This window comes from Aedes aegypti, unplaced genomic scaffold (assembly GCF_002204515.2).
Source record: "Aedes aegypti strain LVP_AGWG unplaced genomic scaffold, AaegL5.0 Primary Assembly AGWG_AaegL5_hic_scaff_558_PBJ_arrow, whole genome shotgun sequence".
NCBI classification, from domain to species: Eukaryota; Metazoa; Arthropoda; class Insecta; order Diptera; family Culicidae; genus Aedes; species Aedes aegypti.
Window position 1 is genome coordinate 1 of NW_018736234.1, and position 13,679 is coordinate 13,679.

Genomic DNA, 13,679 nt, shown 5'->3' on the forward strand with positions numbered 1-13,679 from the left:
GCTTGATGGCATCTTCGAACATGCCCTTCTTGACGAACTCCTCGGCAATCATCTCGCAGGCCATCTTGGCGTCGATGTGACTGCTCTCGAACTGGTCAATCAACCCCCGGGAACGGATTCCGTCGCGCTGCATTTTGCCGAACAGCAAATCGAAGTCTCGGCACTCGATGGCCAGGTCGGAAACGCACACCAGGAACAGATTGCGGCCCTCGGTGTCCCGTAGGTTGCGCAGGAAGAAGAAATACTGCAGGGCTTCGGCCGGATCGGTAATTTCGAACTTCTTCACGTACAGCATGATCAGCCGGGCGATGTTGAGCCGACGCATGGGCTGCGGGTCTTCGATGTCAACCGAAACTGAAACGGAACATTGAAGCAGAAAAGTTTCATTTAAATAGTTTTCTTTAGTTTCTTTTGTTTCTAATCCCCTAAATTGAACTTTGAAGTAGAGACCATGAAGAATCATAACGAAATTTTAAATTTGTCCCAAAAGTACTTACGTAAAGGTTCCTGCAGATTCCGCGGTCCTCCGATCATGTGCAGTTCGCTCATCGCCAGCGCAATATGCACGGCATGAGCCCGATACTTGTCAAACCGCGCCAGAAACTCGATACCCGCCTCGAACTGCCCGGTCAGTGCCAGCACCTGGTAGTACAGATGAGGCTGATCGTTGGCATTGAAGTGCTTCTCGCCGTACTGTTCCAAAATCATGGCCTGCAGCGCCGAGTAGGGTCAGGTGTTCGGAGTTCTCATCCGATTCCGGACGAATCAAGGACAGTTGGATCCAGAGAAAATCATCGGAGCTCTTGGCCACCTCCGGGTGCTGCTCCTGGATGTCGCAGCACTCCAATGATGCAGTAGACCGCCGCTTGTACGGATCGATCGCATTCCCTGATCTGACGCTGTTACTGCATCCGGATTTGGAGCTCCAGTTTGGGATTGATCTTCTGACCGGGCTTCCGGCACTTCTCCTCCAAGATGGCAATGAAAGTCGTCATGGCCAGGACCGGCCATCTGCATGCACTTCAGCGCCGAATTAATATCTCCACACCGCAGACAGTAGTAAACCATTGGCCACAGGGGTTTGCCCTCCACGTGTCCAATCCTGCAGCCCAATAAAGGTGGAATTGTTCTGATTGGCAAAACCTTCAATCCCACAAACGATCCGACCAGATTCAGAACGCTCGAATTCCACCCCGTTGGGCGTCCCTCAGATGTTCAGAAATGACCGTCTGCATGAACAGCTTGTACCGATTCTCTAAGTATCGCTTCGCCTGCTCGATGAACTGCGCCTGGGTGCAACGGGCCCTCAACGGATCCTGTGTCCTTGGACTTGGCGTCACATTCGTCATGTACTTCATGATCTCCCAGATGTCGTTCACCTTGGAAATCGTTGAAAACTCTCCGCCACTTGGGCAAAACCGCTGAACCAAACGATGGCCGCATCGCGCCCTCAATTGACCAGCTTGTTATAATTCGTACACCTCCCGGGCATAAGCCATCTCCTGGTTGTTCAGCGACGATCGCCCCCCAAAGGTACTCTCGTTCAGTATCGTCTGCTCCGGGCCCTTCCGGATGTCGATCCAGTTCTGCGACGGGCCAATCAGCGCATTCATCAGCTTCACCTTCTCCAGCTTCCAATCGTTCATGGTGTGTTCCCACTTCTGGTTCTGGGCCGCCTGGTACGAGTTCTTGTGCACTTCCTCGATCACCGACAGGAATCGCATTCTCCTTCTCGTTCCTCAGGAAGCTCTGGATGTCGGTGGTGGAAATCGGGTCCAACGGTTCGAACGTTTTGCGCGAGCTCAGCGTCTCCAGCTTTTGCGAAATCTTCGGCAAATCGATTCCTTTGTGTCCCAGCAGGATGTGCCTGAAATCAAAAGAATCTCAATAAGAGTGGTTACCAAGCTGCGGCCCGCGAGTCTATTTTGTTTCTAAGTGATCTGCGATCCTCTTGTAACATTTTAATTAAAAATGATTTATATACCTAAGTTTTACAACCCATTTTCAAATATTCTTCTTCTTCTTTCTGGCGTTACGTCCCCACTGGGACAGAGCCTGCTTCTCAGCTTAGTGTTCTTATGAGCAATTCCACAGTTATTAACTGAGAGCTTACTATGCCATGACCATTTTTGCATGCGTATATCGTGTGGCAGGTACGAAGCTACTCTATGCCCTGGGAAGTCGAGAAAATTTCCAACCCGAAAAGATCCTCGACCGGTGGGACTCGAACCCACGACCCTCAGCTTGGTCTTGCTGAATAGCTGCGCGTTTACCGCTACGGCTATCTGGGTCCCATATTTTGAAATATGTTTTTATTTATTTAAACTTAAGAATTACATCGTCAATATAGTGCCTCGATTTTGAAGCAATGTATCGAAGGTCGATTTGCATTATTAGCATTATTTTGGAAAAATGTAGTTAATCCAGTTTTCTCACTCTAACCATAGCCACAAAGGGATAACCTTTCCCTCTTACAAAATGTTGACTTCAATTATGTGTAGACTTTCTAACATATAAAAACCCCACTAAATCTTTGAATAAATCAGTCGTTTCTGAACCTCAAATTCAGAACAACACATATAGCCTCTACGCTCTTATTAGAGATCCTTGCGGGGTAGTCCCTAGTTTGACACCGTTTAGGTTGGGGACGGACCTGGTGTAGTGGTTAGAACACACGCCTCTCACGCCGAGGATCTGGGATCGAATCCCATCCCCGAGATAGTCACTAAAAATTTCAGTGACGACTTCCTTCGGAAGGGAAGTAAAGCCGTTGGTCCCGAGATGAACTAGCCCAGGGCTAAAAATCTCAAAAAAAAAACCGTTTAGGTTCCTTATCCAACTGATCTTTGGTGGCTGATCCCTGAGTCTGGGGACAGTTTAAAAGTTCAGTCTGGTCTAGACCTCTACCGCGAATCGTGATAAAGTCCACTTCCGACGTGCGAGTAAAAGTGAGTATAAGTATCTAGAGGAGAAGATGACTTCGTGGAACATAATAGCAGAAGACTAGGGTAAGGGATCTAATTTCCGACCCAGTGCTAATTTTCGACCCATTGTTAAAACAAACGTTATTTTAACTACTATTTGAAATTTTCAAACATTTATAAATCTCTGGAATATGCCATTGCAGTTATATCTATCATGATCCAATAAAAATTGCATCTCTATAACGGAGTTTTAATCGTAAATTGATAAATCCTGATTTTCTTGTGTCTGAATCAGTCCTTTTTCTTCCATTGATGAAAATTCGTCACATATTGAAAAGGTTCAAATTAGTATAAAAACTGATCAAAGTGATGCCTAGTCGATAAAGTTTGGTGAAACCTGATAAAATTTAAGCAAATTGTTATTAGTTTTGTGCATCTATAAGCGAAAATAAATTTTATTACGCGTTTGAAATTGTTCGAAAATTGAAACACCAGGTTTCAATTTTCGACCGGTCGAAAAAGCATGCCATGATTTCAGCAGGTGATGTGTTTTAGTTTTCGACCCTTCATCAAAAGTAAACATCGTTCATAGTGGTGGTTGTTCTTCCGTGGAGTTGAATTTCTTGCTTCAACGGTTTTTAACCAAAACGGTAAGAAAAATACTGATCTTGCTTCAATTTTATCAAAATTATATGGATTAACATATTATAGCGCCCAGAAAAGTACAGACAAGTCTACGCAGAAACCGACATCCAGCAAATAGCATCTAAGGTAATCAACAAGAACTCGATTATGGAATTCCGAAATTTCATATATATATATATATTCAATTCAAGATTGGCGAAGAAATATCTATCAGTCCGTTATTCGTCCTGGACCGACCACAATGGAGGAGGAGACTGAATTTGAAGAGTTGATATTCGGCAGTCAGCGACGGGGATGGCTAGTGAAACGTGACGCAATGTTGGAGCATGTTTAAGGGATTCTTGATACTGCTGAAAGGCAAAACTATTTTAAAGACAACCATCCAGGTGAATTGATAGAGCAAGATAAATAATATCGCAATATTCTTAGTAAGGAGTTGAAGAGAGAATCCGAAATGAAGAAACAAGACCACGCTGAAGCAAAACGATTCGAGCAAAATTTGTAGTGAAACAAAAAGAAAACAATGTACCGAAATGACCCATAAAATAAAAATCAAAGCCTAAAAAAGCAGTCAAAGTCGCGAGCTAAAAGAAGAATTTGTGTTCTTACTTGAACTATTAAATAATGAAATGAAATGTTTTAAACAAAATGGTTTTACATGTTTAAATGATAATATCCCATTGCTGTACTATATCCTATCGCAACAGTAGAATATAATGTAGTTTGATCCACGTAAAACCGTTTAAATGGTAGAAAAATCGATCAGTGTTCATGAATGTCGCTTTTCCTTGGTCGTACAGGTTGTACATAAGGATCAAGAATCCATCATTCAATCATCAGCAATCATCAAAAATGAAAAAAAAACACACACACACACATTGTACATTGCTTAAATTTTGAGCAAAAAAAAAACGTTAAACGATGATGGTTATTTTCTTCTCAAATTATGATATCGTAGTTCACAACTTAATCACGCAATTCCACAAACAAACTATTAGACTATTGACAAAACGTTTTACATTCAATATCTTCAAAGGATGTGACAGAGATACAAAACCAGTATTTATGATATTCAGGAGTCTTCCATAGATCTATCAGATAATAACTATTGAAATGCTTATCATAAAGTTCGTTACGGAAATGGGAAGCATATACTGTTTCCACTGGAATGTAATTCTAAAAGAAAAATCATCGAAGAATATTCAACAGTTTCAAGTTTTGTTCATACTACATACCCGCTATATTTTCTCAATCTGGTACAGGTCGAAAACTAGCACATGCATGGCCCGAAAAATAAAACCGCGGGTCGAAAACTAGCACAAAAAGATAAAGTCATTAATCTATAAAAATACAAAAAATGCAATGAAATATCATCTAATAGAAGTTATACATGAACAAATAATATGTTTTTCTATTCGACTGCCAAATTTGAATATTAGTTGATGCTTTTTTGCAGGGTTTTTGGGAGTTTTCCACTCATATGCTGGTTTCATGGGTCGAAATATAGTGCTTTTACCCTACAAGTAAATGGTTGGACAATACGATGTCGAGATGATGGGCGACCTATTCCAGGAGCAAGATACGAAGGTGAGTCTGGATAGTGGACAGAACGATTTTCTGTACACCGTTCAACTACTCTTCTTTAATGTTATGAAACTAAAAGATCCTACAAAATGCTTTTTGTTGGCGATCTGAATAATATTCCCATATACCATTAAGAAAAGCTGTTGAACAATGTCAAACATAATTTTTTACTCAACAAAAATTGTCATTTTCATGAACAAGTTATTTGTTGATTAATGATATGGTGTTCTGATAACTTGTTTTCTAAGTAGATGAAAAAACCGAATTTAGTACTATAGCATTTAATTCAATAATATTAAATGTACACGACACTGAAGACGGCCTTACAGTTGAGGTCGAAATACGCGTATCTGTCAAAGGATACAAACTCTAGTGGAATTAAATGGTATAGTACTAAATTCGTTTTTTTCATCTACTTATAGGTATTCTACTATACAGCTCGAAGATTAATTATCAACTTGTTTTCTTTTTGAAGCAGAGCTGAAAAACGTTTTGATGAAAGGGCTGACAAAATCGAACCACAATGAGGCATATTAAAATTTGTAGAATCCACAGAGAACTAATCACAAAAAAAAATCATTTAGGGTGCCGGTACCAATGGTTGTAATGTACCAGTAGATTGGACTATGCACATTGGACCGAATCGACAATTTAGCCGGAAAAAAGTGTTATCTCTGCTCTCGTCGATTTTAGACGTTCGATGTCTTCAGAGAAGTTATTCGTAATTGAGTTTTGCATCTTTTAAGGCTAAAATTTTGACTTAAACTTTTTTGTTTGATTAAATTTGTAGCTGCGCTCTTCTGCAAACTTTTACAAAATATTATTTTGAACAACTTTGTCGAAGACACTTTTGATCTAACTCTTCATTTGAGCTAAGTAAATTGATTTTGAAAGTATTAACTTAGGGTGGACCCAAAAAATCAGTTATTTGATCTAACTTTTTTGTTTTCAGTTTTACGTGAATGTGGTCTTTAGAAGAGTTGTAGAGGAAGTAAAGATACACATTTTTGCTGAACATCGCAACTTTGTAATTCTTGTGATTTTGAAGTTATAAGTAAATTTAAGTGAAAAACTATAGAATCTTAAGATGCCCATAACTCATGGAGTTGGTTCGATAAAATTTTTCTTTAAGTGGCATTAGAAAGGCCATACAATAGGCAGCTTTTGCTGCAAAAACTGTGAGCACGTTTTTTTTTTTGTAAATTGAGAAAATTCACTTCAAAAATATACTTAAAAAACTCGAATATCGCTTGTAACTCACAAGATTTTAAAGTTAACGGCGTGCTGTCTTCAGCAAAGTTGTAGAATTTAACTAGATCTATAACTTTTCCATACACCAATTTTAAGAGAAATGTGAAACAAAAAGACATATAAATAATTAAGTTTACGCAAATAATTTGCTCCCTTGCACCAATAGTTTCCGACGTGTTCCAGTAGTAGATCTACGGATGGAAGCAGTTTTAAAAATGGAAGTATAAACATGGAGAAAAGTCCCAGAGATGATCTTTATGCTTCATTCGAAAGATATTAGTTGTTGTTGCGAGGGAAAAATGTTACCATTTCGTTTGAAATTCCTTTATCATTCCCGAACGTCTACTACTGGAGCACAAGCGCAACTACTAGAACACGTGTACCAATAGTGGCTCAAACGATTTTGTGTTAAAAAAATAGTTTTATCACTCTTTTTATATTTTTCCCATATAGTAGAGGTTGAAATCTTTCTGTTGACGCCTAACAGAGATCTTTAGGCTTTTCGTTATTTTGTTATGATTTTTTATAGCTTAGGTAGTCATTAGTGCCATTAGTGGCACCGGCACCCTATCTAAAGCAGGCCTGCCCAACGTTTTTGATCCGCGGCCAAATTGCAGAAACAATTTTGTGTGGCGGGCCACATTCTTAAATGCACAAATATTTGAATGAAGTCTGACAAAAGTCAGTAAATGACGTTAATGCATTCTGACAAAAATCAGAGAATGAATCAAATTTCATTTGGATAAATTGAAGTAAGATAATTGCTGCTAAGCATGCTGCTGAATATTGTAATAGTCTTTTTCGAAATTGCATAATAATCTATTCCAGAATACTTTGAAGAATCTACCCTAGACATGTTGAACCCTGTGAAAATAATGCCCAGGATTTTATAAAAATCTTTCTCCAAATTCTGTCAGAATCCAACCTAGTATTATTAGAATGACCCAAAATGTTGATCGAGCTTTTACGAAAATGGTCAGAATTTCCAGGATTTGACAAGAATCGTGCATAGAATCGAAAGCTACCCAGAAACCTGTTCAAAATTCTATTATTATCTCACACAGTGTTATTTTGTAACCTTTCCCAGGATTTTAAAGAATTCGTTGAAAATCATGGCTAGAAGTCTATGGAATCTTGTTGAAGATTCTGTGAGAAACATGTTTATGATATCCGTGAAAGTCGTTTCAAAAAATCTGATAGAAGTCTGTCTTTTTTGATAATCATGCTACGGATTCTGCGTGAATCATGCCCAGGTGTTGGTAAAATTGATGTCCAAAATCCTATGAGAGTATAGAGCTTAGTGACATTTGAACACACGTAGACTAGCATAAGCTCGTCATACACAGTTTGTTTTTGTTTTCCTCAAAGAAACTTGCACACGCTTTCCAGACTCATCAAAATGCATATGGAATTATTACCCAATTTGAAAAATTTATACACGGATTCTGGGTGTTTTTCGAGACTGAGTGCATATTGTTTTCCTCTAAGGTTCACAACTACATCTACACTAGGTCACCCATACCATCGGGCGTGAAAACCACTATTAGCCTATGATTCAGTAAAATTATGTTTGAAAATTTAGACTCTTGGCAATGAGTTTTGTTCAGGCTACGTTTATTGAAGGTTGAAGAAAGTCATGGTAGAAACATTTTTGTTGCTATGTATAAATAATACATATTTATTTGAAATATTTTTACTTACCTCAAATTATTCTCTCAAGTCAGATTTGTGTGTAGAACAATTGGACGGTACTCAGACAGACTGAACCAAGTATATTTTAATTGTTTCAAGAAAACGTAACCTAGACATTCGAAAAATCAAAATATTTGCATTATCTGGTGTAATTATAGAACTTATCTATTCGATGATACAGTATCAAAATATCATCGGAAAATTCAAAATTAATGGAGTTCTTAACGTATCTTTAGAACGCCAAAATATCGTCTAGTCTAGTCCAATCACCGACCAATTATAACCGTTAAAAAACTAGACATTCAAAATTCTTGTAATATGAGAGGAATTTGCAAACGCGGGCCGTACGTTGGGCAGCCCTGTTCTAAAGTAATATTGGCCACCTTGCAGTTCTGGAATAGGTTCATTTTTTACCGCAAGAAAAAAAATTCAAATCGTTACAACTTTTTTGTTTCTCGTTCTCAAACACAAGTTCTCAAAAAATTCTTCTAGTTTTAGAGTCTGTGTCAACATTGATCATTGGTCATCTGGATCCAGAGATATTCCGAAATTCCTTGGGGACCGACGCGTAACCATAATCCACGTATATATCTTAGGCTACAGAATTTTTATCGTACACGGAAATTCACTCTTCGGAACAATACATTAATGAGAGCATGTTGTGAAAAAATAAGCAATTTGGTGCAGTCGTCTTTTAGTAATGAGCATTCACGTTATTGGTACCACGCTGGCCAAATAAAGATCTTAAAAGCTTCAAAAACCTCATATCGTAACTTTCAGATATCTCTAAGAATACTTAACCAATTTATATGATTTTTTCACAGTAGCTTCTTATTACATGACATTGTATAGCCCACATTTTATGTCTTCGATAAGTTGACGTAAAACAAAATGGCCGCCTAAGACCTTTTGTATGGAAAATGTCGGTTCCCCAAGGAACATTGGAATATATTTAAAACCAGATCACCAATCACCAATATCGACACGGATTCTTAAACTAGAAGAGTTTTATGAGAACTTGTGAAAAAATAGTGCAAAACTACCGAGGAACAAAAAAGTTATCTTGTGGTAAAAAATTAAGCTGCCGGTAGAGCGATTAATAGAGAACTTATTAGACATCTTATCTTCTTCTTCTTCTTGGCATTAACGTCCCCACTGGGACAGTGCCTGCTTCTCAGCTTAGTGTTATGATGAGCACTTCCACAGTTATTAACTGAGAGCTTTCTTTGCCAAACTTGCCATTTTGGCATTCGTATATCATGTGGCAGGTACGATTATACTCTATGCCCAGGGAAGTCAAGGAAATATCTATTACGAAAAGATCCTGGACTGACCTGGAAACCAGACACCCTCAGCATGGCTTTGTTTTGTAGCCGCAGACTCTAACCACTCGGCTAAGGAAGGCCCCTCAACTCATCAGACATATTTTAAGTTTTCTAAAGTTACATTGATCACCTAGTGATTCCGTAACGGTTTCCGGGATTCCTGAAAATCTCATAGAGCTAAGCCAATTATCAAAATAAATATCAAAATTGTTAGAATTCCGTTTAGAATTTTTCAAAAATATCTATAGTTATCTAAGACAATATTGACCTTTTTGCGTTGCGTTGCGTTGCGTGGTAACGGAGTATTTCGTAGATTGCATACTGAAAACTGTCATGTTAGAAACTTTACAACACTTATTCCAATTACTCATGGAAAACTATTTTGGATCAAATAGTTATCCAATCGGAATTCAGAGATGCAAAGACATGATAATTTCCATTGCCGGCCACGCCCATCTTCTCCATTACGAGGAAAGGAAAGGAAAATGATGATATGACACCTACTTGAAGAGAGGCCAGCGACTCACCGACGCCCTCATAGATGTCAAGGAGTTGGATGATGGGAAGGGTAATGGTCTAGGATTCACTATAAGCGAGTGATGCGACCGGATTGAAATTTAGTGTATGTGTAGTTTAGTATACTTTATGTAATTGAGTGTAAGCGTGAATGTAATGTTTTCATCATCGTTGGGAGTGACGTTGCTAAGAAAGTTAAAGTCACTCCATGCGTGTTCGTCTTCCAGGGATGAGACACAGGTATTTCCACCTTGTGCCCTAGCTAAGAAGCTTTGGTTTGAGCGCCATTACTCGCTCTCTGAAACGAGAAGATAAAGTGACCCAACTCCATGCTACAGAAATAGCCCAGAATTAATAATAGCGGTTAAATAGGAACAAACTCACCAAATCCGCCCACTTATCGAAACGCCGAGTAAAAACACGTTTCCTCAAAAACTTTAATATTAATCTGTTGGAAATTTGAATCGACATCCTCTGAATGGTTTCATATCTGAATTTGGTTTGAACTAATTTCTGCGTAGCACAATAATTATCATCAAAGGCGGCTTTCATACTTAACACAGGTTTTCAAATTAAAAATGATAAAAATCTCACTACCGTATGATTTTTTATCTCATTTTGTCAAAGTCACACTTATTCCAAACGAAAAATAAAAACTATCCGGGTGGCGTAACACTAACGGAATCATGCAAAAATTTAGCACGCCACAAGCCATCTTTAAAATCGTCGCAAATAAAAAATAACACGTAAATCACTGCATTATCAACCAGTTTTATTGCAGCTGTTTATCACTGTACAAAGCACTACAACCCGGATTACGTTGCACCTGCTAATATCGGCGGAGTTGAGAACAACGAGATCACAAAAAAATTTGAAGGTGGCATAGCGCCATCAGCCGAATCTATTTTCCACCGTCCGAAACGCGGAACCGAAGTAAACGTGACAGCTTATCTAAGACAATATTGACCTTTTGGTGATGAACTAGCCGTATGCGCTAAAAATCACCTTAATAAAGAACAAAAATAAAACAATATTGACCACTTAATGATTCCCAAAGAGGTTCGAGAAAAGTGGCCAATACAAATATCTGCAGTTGTCGTATACACCATTGTATGTGCTAAGGTCAATATCAAAATGTTCATAGATGATTAGAAAATGCACCAGCTATCATGTCTGATGGAATATTGCTCATTTGGGGCTCCATGAACTGTTTGCAGAAACTCGGAAAAATAGCTCCACTAGACTGCTCCCATCAAATGCGATTGCCTGCTTCGATGAATGATGTTGTGTCCGAATCAGTTACGCCCTTTGGAAAAGATTTTTTTCCTATTTGGAAATGCGTGGAAAAAACGTGAATAAAAATACGATCAATTTTTAAATTTTTGACAGGACAAAGTCATCATACACATCAAATCTAGCAGAATTTTATGGAGAACTAAGCAAATAATAAATAAGTGAATTCAGAAATACTTCCTTATAATCCAAGTCGTAAGGACTATCATATTGTGGATATTTTGAGAGGAGAGTTCTACCGCAGTCTTTAGAATCATTCTATCATTGAATAAAACATTTTAATCAAAGTACAGTCGACTCTTCACAACTCGATATTCTACAACTCGATGAAATGTTTTATCCCTTTCAAATTTCCATACACCGTGCTCGCTCCAAAAGTTGATATTTATATAACTCCATATCTCCACTAGTCGATGTCACATGAAAGGTGAACTGCTCTCCATAACTCGATATCTATTTGAATATCGTGCTGATTCGGGAAAACATGAACTAATTCTTGTTTAAAGGAGAATAAATTCTTGCAAGCTGTAAGGAGATTTGAAAGACATGAAAATAAAAATATTGATTGTCAATAAAAATAATATGATTTTTCGAACAGCATTCATTCAAAGTTTCTCCATTTCCATTTAAACCTACATCGTCTTTGGGCCACCTATAAATTGCCACCGACAAGGCTGAAAATTTCACAGACGACTCATCAATTTCATCATAAGGATGGTAAGGAAGATAGGGTAATCAAAGTATTTTGGACATACTGTTACACGTATATAATTAGGCCATTTACGGCCAAATCAAACGGATGTGGCCAAATTAAATACGTGTAACGCATTGTCCAATAAAACACCCTATGGGAGTTTGGATTTTCAAACTTTTTTGATTTCTGAAATGCCCAATTGATAATGCTGAAGGTTTCTGGGTCCAATTCCTGGTCGGTCCAGGATCTTTTCGTAATGGAAATTTCCTTGACTTCCCTGGGCATACAGTATCATCGTACCTGCCACACGATATACGAATGCAAAAATGGCAACTTTGGCAAAGAAAGCTACCAGTTAATAACTGTGGAAGTGCCCATTGGCTATCAATGGTTTTTAGGGCGAGATCATAAATTAAGCAAGAATTGTGTCATAACTTTATATAATAAAGATCAAATTACAATTACAACTTTTTTAACCAATAGGGTCCTAAAATGTTTAATGAAATCTTGTTTTTATTTAATAACACGAAAAAGCATGTTGCTGCAACTACTTTAGCAATTTTTCCCGCTCAAATAACGGCTATATCATATTTAAACTTCAAATTAAAAATTGGGTCCATAAATGAACCTTGACACTTAAGATCTTGTTTGACGTTCGCTTAGTCGACAAAAACACCACAGGGGTTTTAGTTTTAGCACTATGGGGTTGTTCCTATCTGACATTTCGGAAGGGACACGGAAAACAAAATACACCCAAACATTTGAGTTTAAGCCAAGGGGTGTGACAAAATTTAAAAAAACATGAAACAAAGTTTTTGGACTCAAGCAAACGAAAAACATTTAAAACATGTAAACATGTGTTTTTGGCCTAAACTAAAGCGTTTGGCACTAAAATTGGGATAGGGCTTTAGGACCCTATTCAAAGTGCAACTAACAAAAAATAAAACCAAATTTAATGTGTGTCACAAATTTTAATATAATTGTATACTGCCCATACTCGCATAACAGTCCCATTTATATAGGAGATCCCATAGAATATGGGACTGTTATGCGAGTATGGGCAGTATAGAATATTGTTATAATCAACTGGATAGATAAAATCCGTCAAATTGAATTCTTTCTTGTCATGCGACCCACTCCATTATCTCAAAGTACCGAAATGACCCATGTAGTCAGTTAGGTTGGGAATCACTGCTCCATTAGAATTGTACATCGTACCCAGAAACAAATAGCCGACGAAACAACTTACGCTTGCATGTCCTGGGCCCCGGTTTGCGACACCCGTGAGTGCAGTTCCTGCGTTGCCTGCAGCACCTGGGGGAGGGTGCGTTCCACCCGGGGCAAATCATCCGAAACCTGCGTTTCGTGGGTCAGCTTCTGGGCCTGCTGGAGGAGGGCACTGAAATCCATGGCTGGGCGCGATTCTAACCTCAATCGGTGAGATGAAATTGACGGTCGCCTTTTGGTGGCTAAAAGGATTATCGATGAGAGCGATTTCGCTATTGGCCAATGCAGTGAACTTTAATTTGCTCTTTTCACTAGTTGTTTGTAAAATTTGCACTGTTTTACACCATTTGCAATGAATATTTTTCCTCCGCAGAAAAGCCTCAAAGATGCGGCGCTCGAAATAAACGGCAGTGTTTACTATTTAGAGCTGGATTCTGCAATAGATAGGTATTTTGAAAGATTAACTGACAGCATAAAGGCAGCATTAGGTACGCACATCTGGCGATTGGAAATTTTAATTTGACAAAA

The 13,679-nt window shown here is 38.5% G+C and overlaps 1 pseudogene; it reads right to left on the reverse strand.

Moving 5' to 3' along the window:
• Positions 1–4: 4 nt before the first annotated feature.
• Positions 5–13,580, reverse strand: LOC110681190 (annotated as a pseudogene).
• Between the last annotated feature and the right edge of the window lie 99 nt (positions 13,581–13,679).